Source organism: Triticum urartu, chromosome 6, assembly GCF_003073215.2.
Source record: "Triticum urartu cultivar G1812 chromosome 6, Tu2.1, whole genome shotgun sequence".
Lineage (NCBI taxonomy): Eukaryota > Viridiplantae > Streptophyta > Magnoliopsida > Poales > Poaceae > Triticum > Triticum urartu.
The window spans coordinates 113,354,920-113,364,908 of NC_053027.1; the positions used below are offsets into that span (position 1 = coordinate 113,354,920).

Genomic DNA, 9,989 nt, shown 5'->3' on the forward strand with positions numbered 1-9,989 from the left:
TTACTTGCTGCGGCCGTGGACCCAGCTGAGACTCTCCATGTACAGTATACTTCCGATGGAAGTCGTTCCTTGACCACGTTGACCTCAGCGCGTTCCGTTGCATGCATGCGTCCATGGGCGTGGTGCGTCCCCACTATCAGCCTCTCACGTACAGTCATCTTCCGATGACTCTCGGTTGTTGACCACGTTGACCACACCGTGTCGAGCGCACCCGGAGATGGGGAAGACGGGGCAGTGGAGTCGCAGATGGAGAGGAGTGGGAAACTTCACTGGTTCGGGTGCGCGGCAGCACAGCCGCGGTGCCGCCCACGGGAGACAGGAGCAAGAATAGAGGTTGAAGAAGGAGCACGGCTGTTGGATTAACATCCAACGGTCCAGCCCCTAGAATCATTTGTTGATTAAGTTGACAAAGCCGTGCGTACACGTCCGCTTAGTAGGCCCACAAGTCAGTCACCAAATCTGACGGGTCCCTGCTGTCAACGGGATGAATATTTTTTTTCAAAACAAGGAGGCACTTCCTTCCGTGCGAAGATATAGTCGGTGGGTCCCAGCTGTCAGGTGGAGGAAACATTTTTTTCAGCTTAATAAGGAGGAACTTTCCTTGCATGCGACCATGGACCTCGTGGGTCCCAGCCGTCAGGCTCTCCACGTACAGTCCTGTTCCGATGACTCTCGTGTGTTGACCACGCCGCATCGAACGCAGCGAGGCGGTGGGGCACGGCAAGGCGCCGGACGGGAACGACTCGGAGATGGGAAAACACGGTAGTGGAGTCACAGATTGAGAGGAGGAGAAGGGTTATAACTGGTTCTGTTGCTGCATGGGGCTGTAGTCTGTGGAGAATAATAGGAGGTGTCGAGGGGTGGAGGGATAGCCTGGCCGGCAGTGGGGTAGCGCTTCGTAGCGATGCGTGCTAAGCAGAGCCGCTAGCCGCCGGAGGCCGGACCAGGCGGTCCCGGCGACGCTGGAGGAAGAAGACGAGAGATTGAAGGTGCATGCCAGCCGTTGGATATAAATCCAATGGCTGTGGATGACACAATCATTTGTTGACCAAGTTGATAACGCTCTGCGTAGGCTTCGACCTATTGGCCCACATGTCAGCCTGCAAAAATGTGGCATATATTTAACCTATGTTTTCTAGAATGTACAGTCCATTTGCTGAGCTGGATGAACAAATAATTTCGCGTCAATCAGGCCCATTTATATTTTCTAAGAAATCATAGCCTATTTGCACTTCCTTAAAATACACGTATTAGGTGGGCTCGTTATATATATATATATATATATATGGGTCTATTCTGATAACACCCTTAAGACTTATTCTGCACATCAGTTTCTTATTCTCATAACACCCCCACGTCACCGGCCCACCCCACCCATTCTTCCTCTCCTCCCACTCCCTCACTTCTCTCCACTTTCCCCCCCTCCCCCGCGCAGAACCACCTCCATCCTCCCTCGTCGCCCGCTTCCTCCTACCCAGCCGCGCGCCACCGCGCCTACCACCTTCCTCCTCCACCTACCTCCCACGGCCGGCGCGCCGCCCAACCACCCCGCCCCACCCGCCCACCCTGCCGGTGGCCTTCCTCCCATCGCCGGCGAGCCACCCCTCCGACCGCTCCCCAGCATGAACCGGCACCGGATCCAGGCCTCGACGGGCCCCCGCGACGTCCCGGCGCCGGATCCAGGCCAGGGCGGGCCCCCGCGACGCCCCGCTGCCGGAGCCAGGCCACGACGCCCCCCCGCGTCGCTGCCCAGCCTGCTTCCCTCGCGCCGCCGCCCAACCTCCTCCCCCCGAGCCGCCGCCCAACCTCCGCGACTCACCCTTCCCTCCCCGGCCTCCTTCTACTTCCGCCGTCGCGCCGGCCGGCCTAGCCCCGCCGTCATCCTCGAGAAGTGCACTGCGTGCCCTGGAGCAGTGCACCGCGAGCCTCTCTAGCAGCTCATCCATGGGCGCCGGCAGTTTTTTTTTTTGGCCTGCAGTTCGGTGCCCCCCCGCGTGCAGTCCGGTGGTGCTACGCATGTAGTGCTCAGGTGAGTCGCACTACAGCTCGGTTGGGTGGGCGCCACTGTCCTCCGACGGGCATGTGTGCAGTGCACTCCGGCGGCGGGGGGTAGCCATCTCCTCTCACGCTTCCAGCAGCATCGGGAGGAGGATGGTGGAGAAATATTCTCCCAGGTGCAATTTGTCTGATGTTCTTGCATTTGTGTGCAATTTCGGTGATGGCATTCATGCCCAGGTCCAATTTTTCATTGTTGTTATCCACTCACGGCGAGCAGTGCAGCTTGCTATCGTTGCAGGTTAGTTGGGCGTCAATGCAGTACGCAAGCACTTGAGAGGATGATTGGCACGCACTTCAGTTTCAGCCGTGCGACGCTGCAGTATGGATGCACGTGGCAGGAGGTTTGTTGCTGCAGTTTGCTTGGTGTTGGCAGGAGGTTCTCCAGCTGGCCCATGTAGTTTACCTGGTGCAGTTCGGCCAGTTGATGGTTGCGGTTAAAAGGAAAATTGTGTGGAGTACACTTTCTTTGGGATGAAAAGATAAGTGCAAATGTGGTTCACTAATTATTTTATCAGGGTTCAGTTAACTATATTTTGTGTGATGAGAGCCGCTCCAACATTTGATTTAGTAAACTGAACCCTGAGAAAAGTTATATGGACTCGTTTGAAAATTGTTTACCAAAGAAGTTCATTTAGAATTGTATTGCGGCTCATTTCTCTCGACCATGCGGTTCGCTTCTTCGCACGTGTATAACTTGCCAATGTGGAAATACAAAAACTCCAAACAGAAAAAATAAAGCAGGAAATGAAGTGCAAAGATATGTTAAATGAAAAATGGTAGAGAAACGACAAAAAAAGTAATGCCGTTCACTTGACCATTTGATGCAGTGCAAAAATGTGTTAAATGAAAAATGGTAGAGAAACGACAAAAAAAAGTAATGTCATTCACTTGACCATTTGATGCAGTGCGGTTTTCTAACTAAAGCAGTGCGGTCGGGTGTGTGATGTTGTTCATCCCGTAAGTGCAAAAAAATGTTACGGAAGTAACAAAAGTAATGCGGTTCACTTCTTGATAGTGTTGTGGTTCATTTACACCTGATGTGAAGTGCACTCTACTTTCTCGTTCTTGAAAAAATTACGTTTGAATAAAAGAAACCATGCAGTTCTCTTACCCGTCCAATGCAGTGCGGCTTTTCGTCCGATGGAGTGCGGTTTTCAGTCGGATGAAGTACCCACGTCGATTTAGGTGTCGCGAAAAACAGAGTGTCCGCATTTCGGTAAATTTGAAATTCCTCTTAAACTGTAAAGAATTACAGAGAGTGTTCTACATGAAAAAGTTGCATCTTGTCGATATCTTTCCAACAGCGCATGATTTGAATTATTCTGACCAGCCGTTCGTAAAAATTTCGCGAAAAACAGCCGCTGCCTCTCGAAGTCAGCCGCACGATTTTCAAAATTAACTAAATTCCGTAAGGAATCTCAAAACCATTTCAACATATGAAAGTTGCGCCCTGTCCGTAGCTTTCCAACGGCGTATCATATGTCTCGTTTTGACAAACAGTTAGAAAACTGGAGCAAAAACAGTACCGAAAATTTCAAAAAATTTGAAAAACAGAGTTCCGCGATTTAGTAAATTTGAAACTGCTCTAAACCGTAATGAATTAGAGAAAGATTTATATATGAAAAAGATGCGCCTCGACGATATCTATCCAACGGCATATCATTTGCTTCATTCCAACAAGCGGTTTAGAAAAAAACACGAAAAAACGCTCGCTGCCACTCATCATCCGCCACACTATTTTCAAAACTGCTCTTAAACCATGTGGAATCTCGAAAAGTGTTCAACATGTCGAAGTTGCGCCTAATCCATAGCTTTTCAATGGTATATTACACGCCTCATTCCGATAAACGGTTAAAAAATTAGGGTGAAAACAGTACCAAAAAAATAACGCGTGCAGTTTTTTCCGACGAGAAGTTCACTAGTCTCTATTGCAGTGCTCGTCGTCAAAATGATGCAGTGCGCTTCTGTTGAGCGTGCAGTGCCGAAGTGGTGTGCAGAATAGTTATTCTGTTAATATTAGCAGAATAGACCGTCTGTATATATATATATAATGTTATGTTAGAAGGAACAATTAATATCAAAGAATAAACCGGAGAGGCACATTTTTTATATATATAATTAAGAAATTAGCGAGTTATTGCTCAAAATAAAAATGAGCGCGTTATTATTAAATTGGTCCTTAAAATCTTCGCAAGCTTTTGTACGCAATCACTAGGATTTTCATTGCCTGTGAGTCAAAAACAACCAGGATTTTCCTTGCCAACTTCCGTTAAACATTTACTTTTATAAGTTAATAACACGTGGGATGTTTTTATAATATATATATAAGTCTCTATAAAATATACGATAATAGTAATAATATAAATATATGTAATGTGGTTAGAAGGGAAAACATAAATTGGACACAACATTACTTTTATAAGAGACATGCGTTTTATACCCCACAGTAGGCATACTAACAAGTTCACACACAAATACAACAGAAAAAGTAAACATTCATATCAAACTCAGGTTCACAGGACACGTTCATATTCATAGCCAATATTCACTATCAACAACTCAAAAGATTCATATATACACAAGCTCAGCATATCTATGCATCCAAATGATTGATAGATCACACGACAATATTCATACATAATTCACAAAAAGATTCAGATATACATATGTTTAGTATGTTTATGCATCCAAATGATTGAGATCACAACCAATATGATCCATGGACAAACTTTAATTACCTAGGGTACAGACTGGTAAATGGTGTTCAATCGGAGGTACTTCTTGCTAAAATTAGTTCTTGTACGAGTAAACTTTCGAGTACATAAGAGGTAGCACAGACAATCTGAACTTTGCTTGTAGGTTTATCCTCAAATAGTGGCCATGTGCCGAGGGAGGTTTGAGCAACTTGGCCACTACTTTCATCCAACTAGTTTACTGGCTCATCTTGGTCCTGTATCTCGCCAAAATTCTACATTGCAGACAAGAAAGGAGGCGGTTGAGAAAATGAACCACCCAAATTTTTGGTGCAGTTCAACTGAAGTGGAGCATCCTTGGCGTGTAGACTGATTAAGTGCCAGATGAATATACACGTCAACCAACTTGTCTGGAATCTTTAGACTCCATGCCATATAGTTCGCTACCATATGTGCCGATAACCAAAAGGCACAAGTTCGGACCAAAGACCGGACTGCGTTTTTCTGGGCTATGCACCAAGCAATATTTTTGGCGTTCACTCTCCTAATACTTGGAGTTTGACAATTGGTTGACGCTGGTTGATACTCGAATGAATATAGGCACTTCTTGTCAACATCGATGCTTGTCTGAGTGAACTTTGGAGTACATAGAAGCAACCTAAGTACCTGTCCATCTGATCATTTTGTGTAGTTCTACTGAAATCATCCGATGTAATGATTTGCCTGCGAGTTCAGGCTCCAAATTACTCCTTTATGAAATTGGCAAACAGTAGGACAATACCAAATTACCAATACATATGATAGGCATAATAATCAGGATAAAGACCAGTACCAACCTGTGTGAGGTAGCATATCAATTACTATTTCCTTTGACTGGAAGCCGAGATAAGCCAAGCGACTGACAGCAAAGGAAGAAAACAAGCGGAGATTAGCGACTAATAGGAAAGGACGGAAGCTGTCGAGGCAATGAAGCACCCAAAGTTTTTGTGCAGTTCCACAAAAATCGAGCATCCCTGTTGGCACATATATTGAGAGAGTGAGATTACTATAATAGTGGGAGTAGTTGATCAAACATACACTAACAAATAGAAGCACCCTCATTATCTTAATGGGTAAAGTTAGCAACATAGTAGTCTTGCTTAAAGAGAGGTATTAGTTTATTTAATCAGTGCCAATTAGCTCAACTCAACACTCAAAGCATTGCCATTTATCATAGGTTGCAAAACTTTAACGTGCAAAGATAAAGGAGTTTCTCATGACAGTAGCACGATACAAATAGAGATGACAGCAAACTAATATGGATGAAGGCCTTAGGCCCGTACCAACCTGAGAAAAAAATATTATTCATGTAGTCCCATAAGAGATGATAAAGCACTCACTGGAATCACACAATAGTATATATTTTTGTGCACTTCAAATGTATGGTTGAAATCACTCTTGTTTACCAGTGCTGAGATTATATCGAAAGATTATCAAGAACTTCCAGCAGAGTTAAAGCACTGGCTGGGATATAGTTCATTGTATTGTCTTGTGTAGTTCCACTAAAATGTATGATTGGCACAACATGATCCCTGTTTGCACAAGTAGGAACAAGGTGAAACCTTCATTAGCTTAGTGAGAAAGGATAGGAAGACATTAGCATATTACTCAAACAGTAGCATCAAATTCATGATGGACAATACGCAAAACATTGCCTCATTGAACCAATGGAAAAAATTGACATGCAAAACAATAGCACTATTATGTCATGACACTAATAATATTCCCTCCCTGCTCCACCACATGATTCACCACCATAGACAAACATACACACATACATGATTCAGCATAGGGTCCTACTAAAGATTTGTTTAACTCCAATAGGAAAATTAGACAGTAATAAATTAGTGGTACTTAAGTACTCCTAATTAATTAAGTGAGACAACAGAAGTGGAAGGGCTCCCTGGAGGATCATCTCACATGTAAGGTAGTCATTGCCGGAGCCCTTGAATGGCCTCGACTGAGGCCTCTGGGTTCAGCAAGATCACCTTGGCACTGTTTATTCTTCTTCTTCTTCTTCTTCCTCTTCATGCTCTGTTTCTCTTTCTCCTCACCAGTTGGTGAAACCAAGTACATGATTGGCCTTCTAATTCAGAATTGGTTTTGTCAGTGAGGGAGTACAAGTGTACTAGTAAAAATAGCATTATTTTCTCATGGCAGTCGGAAAATAGAGATGAACACATGCATTAAATATCATTCTTACCTAAAGGAAGGTTATGGTGCCAATATGGATGATGAGGATTGGAATACAGATCTCCCTTTGTGCAGTTCCACCAAAATGAACCAACTGTTCCGTTCTGACATTCCAGTTAAACAGCACAAAAGTCACTTCTTTTAAGAAGAGTTTTTTGCAGTGCACCAAAAGGTCACAACAGCAACCAGGTGAATTGGATATCCCTGTTTGCACAAAAAGGCACAGAGGAAACAGTTAGAGTCTCAAACAATTACAGGCAAAAACATTTGGCTAAACTTGTCATGGCTTATAACAGTGGCATGGCTTCACTTTTACAAGGGACATTAGATTAAGAACAACTAAGGCTGCGTTCGGTTCACAGGTTTGGTGCAGGATTTTCGTAGGAACACAATTCCTACGGTATTCTTTCCCTTCCAACTGTTCGGAACACGGGAAAGGTGAATAATATTTCATAGGAAAGCTGGTCTGGTACTACTGATTCCATAGGATTAGAAACATCCACGCGCTGCTCATTTTTTGGGCGGAAGCCCGAGGCAGGCGTTCGCTGCCATGCATTAGACATGTTGCTGTGCTATGTTGCCGGAATAAAAAAATCAACCTATGTGTGGTACGTGAGGTGAGGATAAGAGTAGTCACTGTGCAGCTGAATAAACAAATATCATCTCATACTGCCAAGCATGCTACTCTAAAAAAACAAATCTGTACATTTCATAGTCCATCCGAACACATTCTCTTGAGAGTTTCCTCCGGTTCGATGTTCCATAGTTTTATACCTACATTCCGTTCCTATTCCTCTATTTTCATTACGACCTATGTTTTCTGCCCCTTTATTCTGAACGGAGCCTAAATATTTGGTATAAGGGCATGGGACAGTGGGTGCACCAGCAGTCCAGCACCATGTACGTAAACATGGGCATAAAGTGGTGATTCATAGTTTGTTGCCCCGAGAAACAAACATCCAAGAAACATATCTGGGTTGGTCCCATTTTTGTTCACTCTAGCCACCTACTCCTATGTGTGGATAGCAAATCTAGTCTTGGTCATACCACTGTGTACAACGTTACCCCTATATTTCCCGTTTCGACCAAGAGACCGGTTGGATGACCAGTCTATACTACTTTCACCCCCTTTCCTTCCTGTTTGTACCAAGTCCGATGTAGATACTAAATTCCCCCACCCCCACTTTATTTCTTGTTTGAACCAAGTACTCCCTCCATCTGGAATTACTTGTCATCAAAATGGATGTGTCTAGAACTAAAATACATCTAGATACATCCATTTCAATGACAAGTATTTTTGGACGGAGGGAGTACAAGATTCGACTCCATGAAGTAGCTTTACCTCTAACAATAGAAGAAAAAAATATGTGACGTTGGACCATCCGATCGAGAGGGGCTGGGAGGTAGAAAATGATGCACATGCAGCGACGTAGCGAGCTGGGGAAGTAGAGCTAAGGCGGTTCGAACGAAGATATACCTGAAGGTCATCGGGATGTGGATAGGTGGGCGGCGGGAGGCCGGATCCGCCCACAGGCAACGACGAAGGGATCGGAGGACCTCCTGCACCGACGCTCGGCCAGAGATAACGGTGAGGCCGGCAGTGGGTCTCCTCCCTCGCTGTCGACGACGGCCTGAACACTGCCCCTCCTCCCCTTCACCGGCGGAGGGGGATACGTCCGGATCTGTAACCAGCGGTGAGGATAGAAAGCCAGTGTTTTTTGAAGGGAGAAAGATAGTGTTACTACCCCTATCTTGTTTAGATCTGGAGAGGATGAGTGTGTGTGAATAGAGCAACCCTAGCAAGCAAGCGCGGAGGCTCCGACCTATATATACGTAGTGGGGTAGTTTTCCTTTTTCACTCCATCAAAACAATCGTTTAAAATTGTGTACTACTACATGCCAGGTCGCGTTTTTTTTATTTGTTGATTGTTTTTTGAGATAGCTACCCGCTTGTTCCAAGTGGTGTTACGGTGTGCCAGGTCGCACTTTGTATCGTTCAAGTCTGGTACTACAAGTCCCTCCATTAAATGAACAACCACCCCCACGTAAAAATTGTGAACAAGCCCACGGCTAAAATTAGCGGAAACGTGGGTTGCCCCAACATGCATTATTATTTATATTTTCTACTCCCTCCGTTCCTAAATATAAGTCTTTTTATTAGCCACACCTAAGACAAGATTTTTTTATTAGCAGTGTACCCCACATATCATAGACACAAAAATTGTGGCAATATTCCCTTAGGCAAGCCAAAGTGTGTCTAACAATTTGAGCAACTCAGGTTAGGCAAGTGTGGCAAGTGTGGAAAAATAATGTGGCAACATAAGACAAACATAGTCACAATCCAAACAGCCCCGTAATTTTTTGTGACATGCATGGAAATTTGGTTAGTTAAATTTATAGTCAAAATTTGGCAAGGTGCATCAAATCAACACATGCAAGTATCAAAAGGAAAGTCACGGCATGCATGCATGCGTTGTACTCCCTCCGTTTCCAAATATAAGTATTTTTAGAGATTGCAACAAGTGACTACATATGAAGCAGAATATGTCTACTCCTACATACGAAGTAGCCCATTTGAAATGTGTAAAAAGACTTATATCGAGTCCAGTGCTTTGATGTGTCGCGTCAACTCGTACAAGACCGAGAAATTTGATTACTACAATGCCCTCTCCCTCGCGGACTGAGCTCCGGTGCCTTAACTGCACCTGCCTTTGGCTGCATGATAGGAGGGCCAACCACATGTTGGGCCCACCTGTCATAGACGCAAAGGCAGGAGCAGTAAGTAGAAGCTTTCGCTACACGCTATCCCTCCCGCACGAGGTGGACAAACATGCAGCAGTGGATTCGATACTGTAGAAGTAGGAGTAACATCATTGTTCATCTTCTCGAAGAGGCGAAGAGCCAAGTGCAACCCGAATGTGGTAGTTGCGAACGCTCGCGTGGTGCGGTTCCTTGGAGTACTAGCCAGGCTCTTGCATGAGACAAAATTGCTACTGTTTAACAATT

At 44.9% G+C, this 9,989-nt stretch overlaps 1 long non-coding RNA gene across 1 annotated transcript; it reads left to right on the top strand.

The window, feature by feature from the left end:
- Positions 1 to 1,378: 1,378 nt before the first annotated feature.
- Positions 1,379 to 2,710, top strand: LOC125514001. The gene is made up of 2 exons (XR_007286236.1): positions 1,379 to 2,174; positions 2,281 to 2,710. It is a non-coding gene; the product is annotated as an uncharacterized LOC125514001 (long non-coding RNA).
- The last annotated feature ends 7,279 nt before the right edge of the window (positions 2,711 to 9,989 follow it).